This window comes from Sminthopsis crassicaudata, chromosome 3 (assembly GCF_048593235.1).
Source record: "Sminthopsis crassicaudata isolate SCR6 chromosome 3, ASM4859323v1, whole genome shotgun sequence".
NCBI lineage: Eukaryota > Metazoa > Chordata > Mammalia > Dasyuromorphia > Dasyuridae > Sminthopsis > Sminthopsis crassicaudata.
In genome coordinates this window covers 379,131,745-379,151,990 of record NC_133619.1, presented here as the reverse complement: position 1 = coordinate 379,151,990, position 20,246 = coordinate 379,131,745, and the positions used below count along the sequence as shown (strand labels likewise).

The following is a 20,246-nucleotide window of genomic DNA, read 5'->3' as shown; positions in this document are numbered from 1 at the left end:
AGGAGTAAGTACTGCAGAAGGATGTTCTTTTCAATACTGCCCAAATTCATTGTAGGGTACTGGAGTTTTTTATCTGTTCATGTGAGAGCAATCTAGGAGGCAAGTTATTATAAAACAATGATGAACAGCCAGAATAAATCTCTTGTGGGAGATTTAGAGTGTTTCATCCAACGGGATAACAGCTGCTGGTCTAAACTCTCCAGATAATGGTCTTGGATTTGCTCTTGCCAGGGACCATCATCCCTATATGATCAGTAATTGAGCTACTGCCATTGTCATCCCCAACATTATGGTCTGGAGAGATAGCATTTTTGCTGCTGCTAATTACTCTTTGGATTCCAAAAGACTTGAAAGAGAAACATTTTCTATTAGTTTTTTCAAAATATTTGTTGATTAAATTCTTTTGTCCCTTTTTGGCTTCATTTAATGAGATAGACTACTATCTTAGAATATAGAAAAATGTGGATATGCTCAGAATAAATTTATTTGACTCTTATCTGGACCGAAGGTCATCCACAACTACAGAGCTCTGTGGGCATCTAGTGAGAAGGATTCTTTTCCCAGCTTCAATTTATTTGAACAAATCTTGCATCTGTGATACAATGATACAATAGAATCTTAATTGTTTTAAGAATCCTAGTAATTGGGGAAGGTGTCTCTGAGTAAATGTTATAACTGTTGTTAGAGGACTGCTTCTTGAGAAAGAATTTAACATAGATGAAATGATCTTTTTGAAATTGTCTGGCTATTTCATCCTGATCCTGAGTCGAACAACAGTGAACTTGGATGATCATCAAATAACTCAAAGTGTTCAGAGGTTTTCTACCTATGTCAGGAAGAGGCTTGATTGAATGACCAATTTGCAGATAATATTACAGAATTTGGTCAGCAGAAGAGGAATAAAAGTGGAATATAGTTGTAGGTAGTACTTAGTAAAGATACTAGAGATATGCAGGAATAAATATGTGTAAAGTTCTATCTACTACTACTAAGTAGGAGTACTACTGTCTTTTACTACTAAGCATAGTTCCAGAGAAAAAAAGCTCCTAGGAAGATTGTTCAATTCAATAAACATTTATTTTCTACCATGAAGAGAATTTATTAGATACTGGAGGGAAATAAATTTATAGAGCCTATTGTCTCTGTCCATGGAATGTATGATCTATCAAGAATTGTAAAGTAGTAACACGAGTAATTATTGGTGTCTTAGCTTTTTCTATTATAATAGTAAAATCTGAAGTTTTTTTTTCCCTAGACCCTTTGATATTTTCCTCTTTGATATTGAAATTACCTGAAATGCAAAAGGAATATTAATCTCACATTAAACATGTAAAATCTTGCATGGAGGACAGGAGACATGGGAAGGGAATGGAAGTGAGAGGAGGGAAGATATGTGTTTTAGCTAGTTCTTGGAATAGTACATCTGTATGCTATGGGATAAGTTAGGGTTCGAAGAAACAGGAGGGATTGGACAAGAAAAAGCATTACAGATATACAAATGAAAGAACTTGGTTTGAGTATGAAGAAAAAAGAGGATATAATCAAAGATGATAGTAAGATTTGAGAAACTAGGTGAATTATTATTAATAAATTTTTACTAACATTGTCAGAAATAATGAACTTAGCAGGAGAAGCAGATTTTGGTCCCTCTGAGTCTGGGAGGCCAGCTGGACATTTAAGTGCAGATATTTTTTAGGTGGTTAGAAATGGCTATAAAACTCTGAGAAGGAATCAAGGCTAGAACTGTATATTTAGGTGTTAACTATATAGAAGTACCAGCTGAAAATGTGGAAATAAGACACATATGTATATTCTGTCCTCTTATTCCTTTCCCTTTTTTCTTTTCATTCCTTCCTGCTTTCATAGGTTCAAGCTCTGCCTTTCATATGGACAAGCTGTATCAATTTGGGCAAGACATGTAACTCCCAAGGTGGCCCTCTCAGAGCCAAAATTACAGATGATCTGCATTAATGGAGATAGTAGCTTCTACATTGTGAGTTCCTTATGCTGATTAAATCACAGGCCTAGAGTATTTGCAGCAGCAGCAGCAACAACAAAAACAACAGAGAGGAACATGAAGAAGATAAAGGAGAGGAAAAGAGGTTAGAAAGGAAGAAAAAAGGCAAGAAAGAAGGATGTCACGGAAACCAAGAGAACAAGCATTGTTACATTAAGGGTCTGAGATACCTGTTACACTCTTATTCCTGGCAATTCAGATATGGTATAGTCAATTCTGTCCTTTATGTCATTTTTTCAGGAAGGAAGAAATTAATCATTTTAGGAACCTTTGAAACACATATTTAGTGGTAGGATCATGTCTTTTGGGTAGAATTGTCAATGAGTTTAAAACTTAGTACTTAATAGGCTTTAATCTCTCAGAAGTGGCCTTAGACACTGCTTTCCTCATTAGTGACAGGTTTTTTCTTTGTAAAATTTTTTTTCTCTATAGAAAGAATCTGAGAATTCTTTCAATTGGCATATGGTTTTCTATGTTCAGAAATTCTTGACAGTTTTCTTGGTGGGTTTTTTTTTATTGAATTATGGTATTCAAATTTTTTCACCTTTTATGTTCTTCTTGGGTACCTATAAACCTGATATTATATATACACATTTAAACACATTGAGATCAATATTTTGCTTATATGCTTCATTATATAAGCTTGTTTGCTTCATCAGATATTGATTCATTTTTTTTGTCATCTTACAATATTTATTCACAGGTGTCTGGATTTCTTTAGTTGATCTGGAAGCCACATTCCATTTTGTTATTAATATCTTCCCTTTTTATGGATTTATATTTATAGTCTTTCTTTAAATGAATTTTCTACATCTTGAGATAGAATTTCAGCATTATTTTGTTATACTTGATCATTCACAATTTCCAATTCTTTTACCTTTGTGGTTTCTCTGGGGGCCAGGGATAGCAAAAGCGATCTTCAATTTCTTCCCATAGTGGTTAATTCACCATTTGGTGGCTTCAGTTTGTACCTCAAGTGACTTCTAGGGGAATAAATTTGGCCCAATTGGATGCTGGTTCTTTCTCTTATCCTTAGTACTAGTGCTACACAGTCACACATGTGTTATGATGCACTTTCTTTGTTTCTGTTATTTGGCTGAATTCTGTTCCAGCACAAAGCACTGCTACTCAATTATCCTAGCCAGAGGAAAATTCTGCCTTTTGGTTTTCCTTGGCACTAGGTTGGGGGCAGTGGGTATTGAGTTCTGTGTAAGCCCTGTTGCCAAAGCATGGCAGGTGGTAGGAAAAAAGGTATTGATTGACTATGTTAAGGGCTAGGGATTTGTCTTTGCTTTCAGTTCATTGAATTATTACCTCATTTCTATTTTGGAGAAATTTGAGAGGTTATAATTAGAGAAAAAAGTTCTAGTTTTCTATATTGTTGATCATGTGACCTGAGAGTCCTTACTTAGTTCCTTCTTAAAGGCTGGACCTGGAGTTTACAGAAAGAATCCCAATACTAATCGATATAATGTTTTATTTTCTGTGTAAATTTTGATACTACTTAAAAATTATTATAACAATTTGCTTTCAGCAATCTTGACTGTTAGAACAGGTGCCCAAGTGAAGAATTGAAGTACCTAATCAATCTGACTCAATTAACTCAATCTTGCTTACCAGGTCATTTTATGTAATCATTAGATCTAATTTGGGGATTCTTTTTCTACTAGTCATCCAGAAATTATCCTAAATATTATTATTTTATGTTATATACTTATAAATATTCTGTTTATATCTGATGACTTGATTTTAGTCATGGACATGCTTCTCAGTAATGATAATGTAATGTTTCTTAGTCCTTTAATTTAGGTAACTGACACTATCTGATAACATCTGCCTGATTGAGAGAAGTTACTCATATTCAGTATTAACAATTCTGACATGGGGGTAATTGTTCTGACAGAAATAATAGCACAGATACTCTTGTTCTCCAGCAAAAGTAGTCTCTTGCTTCCTTATGACATATTTCAATCACTGTTAATTAGGATGCACTCCCAGTTGATGGGGCTGTTATAGAAGCAATAGGTCTTGTAAGAAAAAAGACAACATTTGGTTGCTCTGTGCTCCATTAGAAAGAATAGAAAATTGTAGTTGCCTCTGATGATATATGGGTAAAGTCACTTAGCTTTTCAGCTAATGTTCAAATTACAAAATTTGAAAGATGACTATGCAAAATATGATATACTTATGAGCAGCTACACATAAACCCTACATTGGATTTTCCAAAGAATCCTTTTTCTTTAATGTTAAATACCCCTGAAGATTGATTTTCTATAACCTTTCTGTTTGCACAAGTGTGATCAGAGGCATAAAAACTGTTAGTCAAGTGGAAATAATTCTGTAACCATAGATATTGTACCAGGGTGATATTCTCTGAAGACCTAATCATCTTTGTGGTAAAAAGAGTAATTAGAAGGAAAATGCTTTGACCTCATTCTTGGCATTGTTTCTCTTATTGATAAAATAAGACTAATATTCCTAATAATCCCCATTGACTTACTCAACGGTGGGAATGTATATCATTTAGAATTGTAGAATTGGGAGTAGTATTGGGAGATACCACAACAATCAGTTAGTTCAATACCCTCATTTTACAGATGAGGAAACTGAGGTTCAAAGATATGAAATGCAAAGGCTTGCAAAGATAGTAAATTGCAAAAATAAATACACAACTTAGGACTGTTGAGTCATAGTCTGTAATGTTCTGATCATCTCTCAGTTGTAATCCTTCTCTGGGAGGAGGTTTCTTTTCTGTATAATCTTTTCCTCTATGAGCAGGTTTCTTGGGAGTCTTCTGGAGCCTCCAGCCTGAATCCTGGCTCTGAATCTCCTCCAGCTCTTATCCTTCCCCAATCCAGACTGCTCTCCAGGCTCAATGTTGCCTCTTTTTATCCTCCCAGAGAATGGGCATGGGATAATGCAAGGGCTTCTGGGAAGAAGTACTCCAACCAATGAATTTGCTCCTCTTAGAATTCCTAAGGTGTAAACTCCCTTTAAAGGCCCAAACCAAAGGTCTGAGCCAGAGAACTGTCACGTCAACCTGAGTTCTCACCTTGTAATTGTCCAGACAACCTGAATTCTCACCTTGTCACTATCCAGACAACCTGAGTTCTCACCTGGTAATCCTAACATCTCCCCCTTTCTTTTGATTTAGAACATAGGATAGTCATGACCTTGAAACATAAATCCATCATATGGGAGATATTACACATAATTACATAAATTACATAAGCACATAGTAACATAGTAACATAACACATGCTAGAAGTATGTAACAAATAACATGATCAAATCATAAATTGAGAATTTATAAATGTCCATAAGTCCATTGTCCATTAGTCTCATCTTGTGTTAGGAATTCCAATGATTCCTGCTGGTTTTAAAGTTCTTTAACAGTCTTGTTATTAGCCATGTTCTTTCGGTGTGAGATGTTTCTTAGAATAGTCTAGTGTTGTTCCTTTACACTAGAAATTTTTAGGCTGTGAATTATTAGAAATATATTATAAGTATTTCAATATGAAGTATTTTCTTTGTAAATGCTATTTAATTTAGTTTATGCATTTAAAAATGATTCTGAGAAGAGGTCTATAAGCTTTACTTGATTGCCAAACTTCAAACGATAGATTCTTTAGGTTTAAGATAAAAGTGACTAAATTACTGTAATAACCAAATTCTTTGACCTGATGTTTACTTTCTGGCTAAGTCAATGCAAGAAGAATTAAAAGAAAAGCAAATATTTTCAGCAGAGAGAAGAGAAAAATTGAGTTTGCATATGTTAATGGTACTAATTTAAGTAATAATATGGATCTTTCTTGATTAATGAACTTTTATTAATAAATAGAATGGGATCTCCTTTATACAGGTAGTCCATTCACTGCTGTAAATTGAAACTCATCCATGTTAGTTTTCTTATTGGGTTCTTGTCTACTCTTTCCCATCCCCATATATCCTTCATTGACTTTCCATTCAATGCATTGTATTCTTTCCTCTAGATCTTTTTTATTGAACAGAATCACATTTTGATTATTAGTTTGGTCCTCCCCTTGTTATATAACCAACCCATCTTTTTCCCCATCATTCATTTTCTTGATATGTGTTATGCTATTTATTGCATGTTATGAGTAGTGATATGCTACAACCTACTTAGATCCATTTGTTATTGTTGCTGTGCAGTTGTGTCTGACCTGTTATGATTCTATTTGTGATTTCTCTATTGCCCTTTAGGTTATTTATAATGATGATTATGATTCTATAATTTACAACAATGGTACTCTAAAAAAAGGAGAATCTTTTTGTATTCCCATCTTTCCTTGGCTAGGGTATATAGAGGTAAAAACAACAACAAAAACTTGCATAAGTACATGTATGTTGCACAATGGGACAATGGTTTTAGAATTAATGAGATTAAAATTTGTCCCAAAAGAAAAGATAAGCAAATACATCTTTCTTCCCTCATTGGAGGAGAAGAGGATTGCATATGTGAACCTTGAAATTTCATAGGCTCAGTTGATATGTTAGTTGTTCTCTCTCTCTCTCTTCCTCCTCCTTCCCTGTCTCCCCCTTTCTCCCTTCCTTTCTCTTCCCCCCCCTTCCTCTCTCTCTCTTTCTCTCTCTTCCTCTCTCTCTTCCTCTCTCTCTCTCTCTCTCTCTCTCTCTCTCTCTCTCTCTCTCTCTCTCTCTCTCTCTCTTCTCTCTCTCTCTCTCTCTCTCTCTCTCTCTCTCTCTCTCTCTCTCTCTCTCTCTCTCTCTCTCTCTCTCTCTCTTTCTCTCTCTCTCTCTCTCTCTCTCTCTCTCTCTCTCTCTTTCTCTCTCTCTCTGTTTTCTCTCTCTCTCTTTTCTCTCACACTGTCTTTCTCCCATTTGGGAATTAAATCAAAATAATACAGAAAGGAATGAATTTTAAAAAAAGTTTCAGTGTCTTTGAAATATCAGATGCAGAAGGCAGAATGTTGGGAGAACATATACACAGGCTTAAATCTAAATTAAGACTTTTGGAGGACTGAACCAGCTACACCCAGAGAAAGAACTCTGGGAGATGACTATGAACCACTACATAGAATTCCCAATCCCTCTATTTTTGTCCACCTACATTTTGGATTTCCTTCACAGGCTAATTGTACACTATTTCAAAGTCTGATTCTTTTTGTACAACAAAACAACTGTTTGGACATGTATACATATATTGTATTTAACATATTTAACATGTATTGATCAACCTGCCATCTGGGGGGAGGGGGAAGAAGAGGAAAAATTAGAACAAAAGGTTTGGCAATTGTCAATGTTGTAAAATTACCCATGCATATATCTGGTAAATAAAAACTATTAAATTAAAAAGAAGACTTTTGGAACACCCTCTCTACATATACAAAGGAAGGTGAAATCAAAACTGGTTTGTCTTCTATGCATATATAAGCAAATTCCACAGGTTCTAATTCATCCTATTTTGAGCTACATAGTTTATGTTTTTACACAATTTAGCTTGTAGTTTCAAGTGTAACCTTTAAGTATCATGAATGTGAATAGAGATTCCATAGTGATTCAAAAAATTCAAAGCAACAGCAGAAAAATCTGACAGGCTTTGAATTTGCTCTGGAAAGTTCCTCTATTTTTGATGATTTATAGCCTCATCATGGAATTGAAGGATACTTAACCTGAATTTTTATCTTTACTTATTTATTTAAACAGACAGCAAATGGACAGTCCAAATAGGAGTGAACAGAAAAAATGAGCAATTAGACCTGAGAGGAAATGGGGAAATGTCCTGCCAGGAAAAGCCTGTCCTATGGTGAAGATGGCCTCAGAGGATAGAAGCAAATGAACAGGAGTCAGAAAGAAAATGCAGGGACTGGGAGGAAGGCAAGAACCAGACATAAGGTTCCAGAAATAAAAAAAAAACTTTAAAGTTTAAAAAATTACTACATAGTAGGATTTTTTTTAATGTGCTCTTGCTGCTGGGACACAAGCCAAACTCATTTTGGCCAGCTCATGGCCTTCAGATGGAAACTGGCTAGAATGAGGAATAATGATGGAATAGAAGTAGAGATTCCAATACCGTACCTGATGTTTTATTGAAGGCATTTATCTTTAGTAAAAAATTTCTTTGGGGCTTTAAAGAACAGCCCATCAGTGTAGCATTCTGACCTATTAAAATTCATTATATACATCTATTTAATAACATTAGTCTCTTCTTACTCTCATCCCTAGGCTATTCTCAAGGGAGTGATTTCATTTCAGAATAAAATTAAGAAGGAGGATTGATTTATGTGTGTAATTTGAGAAAAGAGCTAACCATGGATGGTATAGTTTTAGAGAACTTGTTTTATTTAGTTTCTAGTTGGTAGGATTCAAAACAAGAAAGGTAGGTCAACAAAAGAAAGACTTAGCAACTTCCTCTCTCATGGAGTATTCTTGAGCAAGCTCTGCTTTCCAAGTCCTCTCAAAATTCCACTTAAGTCTCATGGTACTTCTGGGAGGAACAAGACTTCATTTCTATGAATTCACAACAACATACATATCTCTGGTATTTCTAAAGTGGAATGATTTTCTTTTAAAGTTATTTTTCCCCAAAAGGGGTTATCACAGTGTGTGTGTATGTGTGTGTGCTGTTCATGGCACTACTGTAATCAATCTTATTGTTTTCAGTTCAGATGGTGTTTCTCTCTCCCCTCTGACAATAATACAAAATTCATTAGAAAACCTATTCACTAGATGTGGTAAAGGGTTTCAAATCTCTCCTGAAGTAGAAAATCAGTGGTTTTGAATTTGGTACCATGTTAATAAATTCATATGTATATAGACTATGTAAATTTATTGATTAATTGCCTGAACTTATGACTTCATATTCATATTTCCTGGCACATTTCAGTCATGTCTGAATCTTCATGATTTGATTTTTGGATTTTCTTAGCAGAGATACTATAGTATTTGCCATTTCCTTTTCCAATTATTTATAGATGAGAAGATTGAGTTAAACAAAGTTAAATGAGTTACTTGCCCAGGGTCATACAACCTCTGTCTGAGACCAGATTTGAACTCATGAAGGTAAATCTTTGCAACTTCATGTCTAGTATGCTACCCTGGGTGTCATATAGTCATTTCTTAATAAATACTTATTGATTAATAGGTAATTCCTGTGGAGACAACTAGTACAAATTGCCGACTTTATAAAAATGCTTTTACAAGGTTGTCTAGGACTTCTTAGACATGAAATAATTTGTCCATGATTATAGCTAGTATGGGTTAGAGATGGACTCAAGCCCATGTTTTTTCTGATTCCAAGGTTGGTTATTTAAATTTGATTATGTAATTACTTACATCAACTTCAAATCCAATTACTATTTGCTATAAGCCTGCTAGCAGAATCATTAGTAAGCTTCAGTTACATAATAGTAATAATGGCAAGTGGCATTTAGATCATATAAGCTTTTTAGATTATGTGTGCTAGCTGACCAATTAAATTAGCTTTTAGTTATTTAACTAATTAGTTTTTGTTGTTGTTGAAAATTTCAGATGAATTGGATCCTGAGTTCAAGAAGAACGTGGTGTGAATACCTGTAATACAACTTCCTCATTTTGAAAAAGATGAAAGTTTTATCAGCAAATTTTACTTTTACATTACAATAATTTTTGGACTTCTTAGATTATATGTGTATAATCCTTTTAAACAAATTTCCATATTTGTCATGTTGTTCAAGAAAAATCATACCAAAAGAGGGAAAACATGGGAAAGAAAAAACAAAACAAAACAAAAAACCAAAAAGATGAAAACACGGCTTCAATCCATATTTGGTCTTTACAATTCTCTCCCTGGCTGCAGACAGTATTTTCCATCCCAAATCTATTGCAATTATTTTGGAGCACTGTATTGTTGAGAAGAGATAAGTCAATCATAGTTGATCATCACATAATTTTGCTATTACTATATACAATGTTCTACTTATTCTGCTTACTTCATTCAGTATCAGTTTATGTAAGTCTTTTCAAGCTTTTTAAAAATTAGCCTGCTCATGATTTCTTATGGAACAATAATATTTCATTAAATTCATATATCACAATTTGTTCAACCATTTCTCAGTTGATGAGCATATACTCAGTTTCCAGTTCCTTGTCACCATAAAAAAAGCTGCTACAAACTTTCCCCTCTTTTATGACCTTTTGGGATACAGACCCAGTAATGACACTGCTGGATCATGATGATATGAACACTTTTGTAGCCCTTTGGGTATAGTTCCAAATTGTTATTCAGAATGGATAGATCATTTCATAACTCCATGAATAATACATTAGTGTTCCAGTTTCCCCATATTCTTTCCAACATTTATTATTATTTTTTTTTCCAGTCATCTTAGCTAATCTGATAGGAGTGAAGTGGTACCTCAGAGTTGTCTAAATTTGTATGTTTCTAATCAGTATTGATTTAGAACATTTTAAAAACTATGACTATAGATGGCTTTAATTTTTTCATGTGGAAATGGTTCATATCCTTTCATCATTTATCAATTGGGGAATGACTTGTATTCTTATAAATTTGACACAATTTTCTCTATATTTTAAAAAAATAAGACCTTAGTTAGAAACACTAACTGTAAAAATTGTTTCTCAGTTTTTCCCTTGACTTGGAACTTTTTCATAGGGTTATTGATAGTTTACATTCTTTCTTTTGAAAACAATTTATAGCTTTTTATTACTTATTTTGGGGAAATAACTTAGTTTTATATGAAATCTTACAATTTTAGAGCTGGAGTTAAAAAGTATTGGGTTAATTTCATGTAGTTTTTGTTATCAGACCTTCAATCAAACTTATTTGATATATTTTTTTCTAGGCCACAATTATTCTTATCTAATTCTGTTGATTTTGTGATTGAAAAGGTTTTCAATGTTATATAACCAAAATTATATATTTTGTTTTTTGTGATCTCTTTTCTGTGACATTTAAAAAGATTAAGAGACATAGTTTTGGGTAACTAATCATTTTATTAACAATTGTAGCATTTTATTAACAAAAGAAATAGTCATTTACTTGGATGTCTCTTTTGGATCAAAAGGCCATGGTGGTAGGCTCCCATGCTGGTGAGTATCCTTGGAAGAGTGGATATTATTAAGGGTGGCAAACAACTCTGGTTGGTTAACAATTAATGAGAGGTTGACTTATTCTAATGAGGAGCAGGGGGACTCGGCTTGATTATGTGACTCTTACTCTCAGACCACTTGCTTAGGAATCTATACCCTCTACCCAATCCAGAATAGGATACAATGAGCTAAAGTGTCAGTATAGATTAAATTCCTTGTAAGGATGGGTGGAATAGTGATACCTAAATATAAGATAATGTTACTTCTTTCTGCTATCATCAGTCTAGTTTTTCAGAGGTTGAGTCTTGAAATGAGGACTTTAGAAAAAGGGGGCAAATTGTGGATCTCCTCATTTCTCTCATTTTTCTTGTTTGTTTATGAATTTTCTCCCAAAGTATCAATCTGTAAACTTCCTCTTTCTGTTCTCTTCAAGTTGATTTTTCTTTAATTTTTTTTAAATAAATGAGATATTTTATGGTAATTTTACATGCACTTAAAACTTATTTTTAATATAAATTGATTTAAACTCAATTTCTCCCAATATGCTTTTGGTTTCCCCCAATTTTATTTTATTTTATTTTATTTTTATTTATCTATCTATCTATCTATCTATTTATTTATTTAATTTATTTATTTTGGTTCAATTGGGAGTCCAGCAGTTTGCCTTTGGGCCAATATCATTTAAATTCAAATAGGTGACTTGGACAATTTCGTACAACCTAGGTGAAGTTAGTAAGGTGGGATGGGATGGGATATGTTAGTGGACTATAGTCAGGCCTAGAACTCAATTCCTGAATTTCAGATTCGCAGTCTTTTTCAACTTTCTGCTTCTCAGAAAACCTTTATCATTTAACCTATATACTAGTATGATCATATGTCCCCTACATGTCCTTGTCATTTATATACATGGTTGGCATAACATTAACTTTCATTTGAGGATCTGTGACTCTGTAAGTATATTAATTCACTTATATGTGTTCTTCTCCCATCTTCCTAACTAGATTATTAGCTTTTCAAGGTGAGGGACTAGGTCTCTAATTTCCATCTGTCCTTCTCCCAGCTAACTTATGTAACATTCAATCTAGGGTTCTATCACCTTTTAACCTGGATTAGTTTTAACTATTATTTGTGGGAGATTTTCTGTTTTAGCCCCAGTAATCTTCCTATCCTGCCTCCCTTAATCTTTACCTTTATTCCAGGTACTATAAATTACAATTTTCTCTGAATTCAAGTCAAGTGCTTTCAAGTGCCTCCAGAGCAACTGCTTGCCCACAATTTCAATGTCCTTGTCTTGGCCACCTCTCAAGTCATGTACTCTATTTCTTGGAATACTTTAAACAGAGAAAAATGGCCCCTGAGCAATATCTGAAACATGCATGGGAGGCCTTATATTTGATCTGTTGCAGTATAGTGTGCCATGTATTTGGATAACTATCCTGTAATATAGCCAGGGATTTTCCATAACTCTAAAGTCAATGAAGCTCTTTGTGGTTTATTTTTTCACCAAATGCAATGGGGCCTAGTTCTTCCTTTGTTTTCTTTGACTTCTGTCTGACCATCAGGCAGGATTAAGAGCTGGCCATTGGCCCTAATATCTTTTTCATTTCATAATAGTTACAAGTCTAGGACCAGAAATCTTCCTAATCCCCTCCCATGTTGGATGAAGTTATCTTTTCCTCACTGGAGATAAGTTTCCCTTTCCTATTTTTCCTTCCTATTCTTGCCTTTCATTTTACTATATAGAATAATACATCCTCCCAGTTCTTTGGGCTTGAAGCCTAAAAGTTATCCTTGACTCTCACCTCCTCTAAGCTGCATCCCTCCCATATCCAAGCTATTTCCAAGGCCTAGTGAGTTCACCTTTGCAACATCTCTCAATTACAGTTCTTTCTCCCTTGTGACGTCCCTACCACTCTCATTCAGGCCCTCATCTCCTCACTCTTGGATTACTGAAATAGCCTGCAGGTGGCTCTGCCTATCTTGAGTCTCTTCTGGTTCAAATCAAGCCTCCATTAGACTGCTAAAGTGATTTTCTTAAAGCTGATCATGTCTGATCATGTCATTTTCTCAGGAAATTTCAGAGATTCTCTGTTGCTTAATAGGATCAAATACAAAATGTTTTTTGTCATTTCAAATCCCCTATAAAATAGCTGACTTCTTATTTTGCAGTCTAACAGCTTACTCTTGGCATACTACTCTTCATATAACATGGCCTTCCTGATTGTTTCTTAAATAAGATATTCCATCTCTCAGTTCTGGACATTTTCTCTGGCTATTTCATGCCTGGGATGATCTTTTCCTTCCAGTCCAACTCCTGATCTTTGTGGCTTCCTTTAAGTCCCAATTAAAATTTTCTCTTTTATTGTAAGTCTTCTTCAACCCTACTTAATGATAGTAAATTCCCTCTGTTAATTATTTATTATTTGTCCTATACATTGCTTGTTTATATATCTACATCTATATAATATATCATATAAAATATTATATGCTAAATAAATGCTTGTTGAACTCAATTTATAAATGCCCAATTCAAAAAAGCTTTCATTTTTACCAGAAAATTCTTAGGAATTAAATAAATGAATTACTGTTCTAAACTCTTCTAAACAGAAACCATATACTACTACATACCTCTCAGATTGACTGAGATGACAGGAAAAAAATAATGACAAATGTTAGAGGGGATGTGGGAAAACTGGAACACTAATACATTGTTAGTGGAGTTGTGAACTGATTCAACTATTCTGGAGAGCAATTTGAAACTATGCTCAAAGGGCTATCAAACTATGTTATTATTTTTCCCATTTTATGATTGAGGAAACTAAAGCAAATAGAGGTTAAAGATCTTGCTCAGGGTTACATAGCAACTAAGTATCTAAAACTGTATTTAAACTAAGGTTTTCCTGACTCCAGGATCAGTACTCTATACACTGTAATACTTAATCATTTAACTAGCTAGTAGTTACTATGCTGTCTGATATTTGACAGATGTTAAATATTGTGTGAAAATGTACAAAAATATCTGTGTGCACAGTGTGGGAATCATGGATACAGTGGAGGGAGCAATGGTTCCAGAGTCAGTTCACCTGAAAACAAATCTTGCTTCTTATCATTTACTACTAGTTAATCTTCTGGGGCTAAATTCTTCCTACAAAATGTGAAACTTTATGATCTCAAGGTACTTTCCATTTCCAAATCTGTGATATTATGATAGTTTAAAATTCTGATTTTATTCCAGTTTTTCTAGTAAGCACTGAATACAAAGACTAAAATGGAAAAAGTCCCTATCCTAAATAAGCTTATCTTCTTCTCACATACAAACTATACCACTAAAGGCAAGTAACAACCTCCTGGTACCCCTGACAACTCAAATAAGGTGTAAGTTACATTGAAGTTCTTTATCTTAGTTGGTGGACTGAGATTCCATCCTGAAAATTCTTGATACTGTAACATGTAATCTTAAAATTACTTTAGTTCACATTTCTCTAATTATTAGTGATTTGAATGGAGCTTTTATATGATTATTGGTATGTTGGAATTCATCTTTTGAGAATTATCTTCTCATATCCTTTGACCTTTTTTAATTGGAAAAAGGATTCATATTCTTATTAATTTTAATTAGTTGATTATATATCTTGGAAATACTTTTATTAGAGAAACTTGCTATAGAGATTTTTCTTGCAGTTTATGATTTCCCTTCTAATCTTAGGTTACATTGGGTTTGTACAAAAAACTTACATTTTATATAATGAAAATTATCCATTTTGTCTTCTGTTATCCACTATACCTTGCTTGGCTATGATTTGTTCATCTATCTACAGATCTGGAAGGAAAATTCTTTATTCATCTTTAATTTGTTTATTAGGTGGCCTTTTATATGAAAGTAATGTGTTCATTTGGAGCTTATCTTAATATATCATTTGAGATATTGTTCAAAAAGTAATTTCTACCAGACTGCTTTCCAGTTTGCCTAGTTATTTTTGTCTAATAATGAATCTTTACCCTGATTAGTGTTGTTGGATTTATCAAATACTAAATTACTAGGTTCATTTGCTTCAGTATGTTCTATTCCTGATCTATTTGACAGATTGATGTCTCTACTTTTTAACCAGTACCAGGTTGTTTTGATGATTATTGCTTTGTAGAATAGATTGAGATCTGTTATTGCTAGTCTCACTTCTTTTTCACTTTCCCCCATTATTTATTATATATTCTGTTTTTACAGAAGTATTCCATTATTATTTTTCCAGCTATATGAATTGAATCTATTTTATTGGTTCAGCCTATCCATGAGCAATTAACAATTTTTTAATCATTTAGTTATATTTTTATTTTTGTAATTAATATGTTGTTGTTAGATTTACACAGTTCCTGTATTTCATATTCATGTAGTATTTCTTGGTAGATGAACAGTGAAGTCATATACCCATAATTCTTTTTTTTTCCATTTAGTTCTGGGTGTCATTTTTTTGTTTTAATAGTTTTTATTTACCAGATATATGCATGGGTAAAATTTTACAACGTTGACAATTGCCAAACCTTTTGTTCTAATTTTTCCCCTCCTTCTTCCACCCAGATGGCAGGTTGATCAATACATGTTAAATATGATAGAGTATAAATTAAATACAATACATGTATACATGACTAAACAATTGTTTTGCTATACAAAAAGAATTGGACTTTGAAATAGTGTACAATTAATCTGTGAAGGAAATACAAAATGCAGGCGGACAAAATTAGAGGGATTGGAAATTCTATGTAATGGTTCATAATCATCTCCTAGAGTTCTTTTGCTGGGTGTAGCTGGTTCAGTTCATTACTGCTCTATTGGAACTGATTTGGTTCATCTCATTGTTGAAAATGGCCACATCCATCAGAATTGATCATCATATAGTATTGTATTTCACTCAGCATCAGTTCATTTAAGTCTCTCCAGGCCTTTCTGAAATCATCCTGTTGGTCATTTTTTACAGAACAATAATATTCTATAACATTCATATACCACAATTTATTCAGCCAATCTCCAATTGATGGGCATCCACATAATTTCCAGTTTCTGGCCACCACAAAGAGGGGTGCCATAAAAATTCTTGCATATACAGGTCCCTTTCCCTTCTTTAAGATCTCTTTGGGATACAAATCCAGTAGCAACACTGCTGGATCAAAGGGTATGCACAGTTTGATAATTTTTTGAGCATAGTTCCAAACTGCTCTCCAGAATGGCTGGATGTATTCACAGTTCCACCAACAATGTATTAGTGTACCTGTTTTCCCACATCCCCTCCAACATTCTGCATTACCTTTCCCTGTCATTCTAGCCAATCTGACAGGTGTGTAGTGGTATCTCAGAGTTGTCTTAATTTGCATCTCTCTGATTAATAATGACTTGGAGCATCTTTTCATATGGCTAGAAATAGTTTCAATTTCTTCGTCTGAGAATTGTCTGTTCATATCCTTTGACCATTTATCAATTGGAGAATGGCTTGATTTCTTATAAATTAGAGTCAATTCTCTACATATTTTGGAAATTAGGCTTTTATCTGAAACTTTGACTATAAAAATGTTTTCCCACTTTATTGTTTCCCTTCTAATCTAATCTGCATTAGTTTTGTTTGTACAAAAACTTTTCAATTTGATATAATCAAAGTTTTCTAGTTTGTGATCAATAATGATCTCTAGTTCTTCTTTGGACATAAATTCATTCCTCTTCCATAGGTCTGAGAGGTAAACTATCCTATGTTTCTCTAATTTATTTATAATCTCATTCATTATTCCTAGGTCATGAACCCATTTTGAACTGACCTTGGTGTACAGTATTAAGTGTGAGTCAATACCTAGTTTCTGCCATATTAATTTCCAATTTTCTCAGCAATTTTTATCAAACATTGAATTCTTTTTTTTTAAAGTATCTGATAACCTTAATTTATTACATAAATAAGTTTGGTCAAGACAATTTAACTAGAGAAATATGTAAGTTATCTTTAAAATGAGAGGATAAGACCAGATTATCTTTAAGGGATGAGTACCAGAGCTTGTTATTTTAAAAGTATATGAAAGATATTTGGAATCAGCAAAAAAGAGAGGTTACCTACTCAAAGTCAGTATTGTAATTTTTAGTTCCAAATGACCAATATAGCTTACAATTGAAATGAAGGAAAGCTAGGCTTAAGGTCACTTGAAACAAGGCATAAAGTTCATATTGCTGTCATGATAATATCCAGTTGCTGTCATGATAACACAGTCCAGGCTTTATGGTATTTTTATGTCATGAAAAAAATTGAAATTTCTCTTCTACCAAGAGATTTCTATAAAGGAATTGTCCTCTAATAAAAAAAAATGTCCTCTCTGCATTTTTCAGTTATAAGAGCATATACATGACAGACAAACCAAAGAGTCCTTCCATATAAAAATCAAGAAATATGACAAAACTTGTTTGCTGTAAGATTCCTTTCCCACTTCACTATAAGATCTTTTCATTTCTAAGAATGACAAAACTTCTGGAATAATATGTTGAAATAGTCCTCTGTATGTGTGTGGTCACCCTTCTAAACAAAATAGTTGAACAAAAAAGTTATGGAAAAAAGTACTCAGCTGTGGCAATCTGAAGTAGAAGGAAGACTGACAGAACCATAAAAATAATCAGTGAATCACTAATATTATGATAGAGGATTATATTTTGGGACCAAAAATAATGTCTTGTTCTATTTTGTGTTTTATGACTTCTTCCACCATTATATTAGGTCTTCTTTGGAGACACTCATGTCTCCCTTGGCCGTTTCCCACCTTGACTCTCTGCTGGGTTCTCCTTTTATTTAAGAATTTCATAGATAAAATAGTTACTTCACAAATAGAAATACTAAGCAATTGAAAACCCTAAATTGAAATTTTTAACACCAGGAGGCTGTCTTTGTGAAGTAACAAAAGCACTATAGGAAAAGGAGGGTCCCAAGGATCATCTGGTTAGAGTATGCATTCCTAATGTATTGTGTTGACAAGATCTGTGAGTGAAAGAGTTAAATAGAGAGAATAGTTACTCAGGATAGAAAAAGTCTGCTAAAAGTTCTTTTTAATGGCACATAGTTGGCATAACTACAGTAGATGTAGTTAGCATGGAGTCTTCTTCTTTCCACTGAGAAGTAATGGTCTTTAGCTGTGTGTAGAATTGGATGCCCTGTTTGCCATAAAAATTGGTGTCACCTCTGAAGGAAGAATGAGAACCCGTAAATGAGAACATAGGCAAAAGCACTGGAATAGGGACGTTCACACCCACCTGCCCCACATCCACCATGTGAGAGTATTTTCGAGCAATGGCTCCATTGGTGGTAAAGACGGCAGTTCCATTTCCATATGGATTGTCATTCACCATCTTGATGGCTTCATCCAAAGTTTCTGCCTCTAAAACAACTAGAACTGGGCCAAAAATCTCTTCTTTGTAACAGGTCATATTTGGCTTGACCTTTGAGATGATCGTTGGTCCAACGAAGTTGCCATTTTCATAGCCTTTAACTTTAATTTTTCTTCCATCTAAAAGAAGCGAGGCTCCTTCCTTTTTTCCATTCTCAATGAGATGACAAACTCATTCTTTGGCCGTGGGGAGATTAGAGGGCCCAAATCAGCTCCAGGCTGGTCCCCAGCATTAACTCGCAACTTTTTGGCACGCTCCACAAGTTCTGGCAGCCAATTCTTTGCTTCCCCTACCAAGATGGCTGTGGAGAGGGCCATACAGCGTTGCCCTGCAGCTCCAAAAGCTGCTCCTACCAGTTGGTTCAGAGTGTTTTCCTTATTGGCATCTGGCATGACTACTCCATGGTTCTTCACTCCCAGATTTTCTTGAACTCTCTTGCCATTTCTTGACCCTCTCTCGTAGATGTATTCTCCAGCTTGGTTGGAGCCCACAAAGCTGATTGCTTTTATGTCCGGGTGATCACAAATAAAATTCACAGCTTCTTGTTGTCCATGGATAACATTCAATGTCCCATCTGGAGCACCAGAATCTTGCAGCAATTTGGTGAGAAACATAGTTGCTCCAGGTACTCGCTCAGACGGTTTCAATAAGTAGGTATTTCCACACACCATGGCCATGGGGAACATCCACAGAGGAATCATGGCAGGAAAATTGAATGGAGCAATGCCTGCACATACACCCAACGGTAGACGGTAGGAGTAAATGTCCATTTCTTTGGTAATGGAAGGCATGGTCTCTCCCATCATGAGGGATGTCACACTACAGGCATGTTCAACTACCTGAAGGCCTCGGAATACATCTCCCTCAGCATCAGCCAGGGTCTTCCCTTGCTCCAAAGTGATTAGCTTAGCAATTTCTTTCAAGTTTTCTTTAATTAGCTGCTGATACCGAAGCAGAACCTGCTGACGACTTAGTACAGATGTGTCTGACCATGAAGGAAAAGCACGTTTGCAGGACTCCACAGCTGCATTCATTTCAGCTTCTGTGGCTTTGGGAACTCGGCCAATTAACTCATTAGTAGCAGGGTTGTGAATATCGATCCACTTGTCACTTTTAGATTCAACAAATTTCCCATCTATGAAAAGTTTGACTGTTGGCACTAAAGATGAGGAAAAACATGATGCTGGATACCAAATAGGATTTATCTTGGAAGAAACCCGAAGCATCTGGGCTTGTAAGCCGCTGCTGCCGCCACCGCTACCACCACCATCGCTGCCTGTCTCAGTTAGTCGCCCTCAAACATTGAATTCTTATCCCAAAGGCTGGGGTCCTTGGGTTTGTCAAACACTAGATTATTAGAGTTATTGATTATTTTGTCCTTTGGACCTAACCTATTCCACTGATCAACTAGTCTATTTCTTAGCCAATAGCAAATAGTTTTGATAACCACTGCTTTATAATTATAAATTTAGATCTGGTACAGCTAGGCCACCTTCATTTGATTTTTTTTTTTTTTTCATTAATTCCCTTGAAATTCTTGACCTTTTGTTGTTCCATATGAATTTTATTGTTATTTTTTCTAGGTCATTGAAATAGTTTTTTGGGAGTCTGGTATAGCACTAAATAAATAGATAAGTTTAGGTAGTATTGTCATCTTTATTATATTTGCTCACCTATCCAAGAGCATTTAATATTTTTCCAATTGGTTAGATCAGACTTAATTTGTGTGGAAAGTGTTTTGTAGTTTTGCTCATATAG

General features: G+C 34.4%; 1 pseudogene; it reads right to left on the bottom strand.

Annotated features, from left to right (window-relative positions):
• Positions 1-18,132: 18,132 nt before the first annotated feature.
• On the bottom strand, positions 18,133-19,758 carry LOC141561834 (methylmalonate-semialdehyde/malonate-semialdehyde dehydrogenase [acylating], mitochondrial pseudogene; annotated as a pseudogene).
• Between the last annotated feature and the right edge of the window lie 488 nt (positions 19,759-20,246).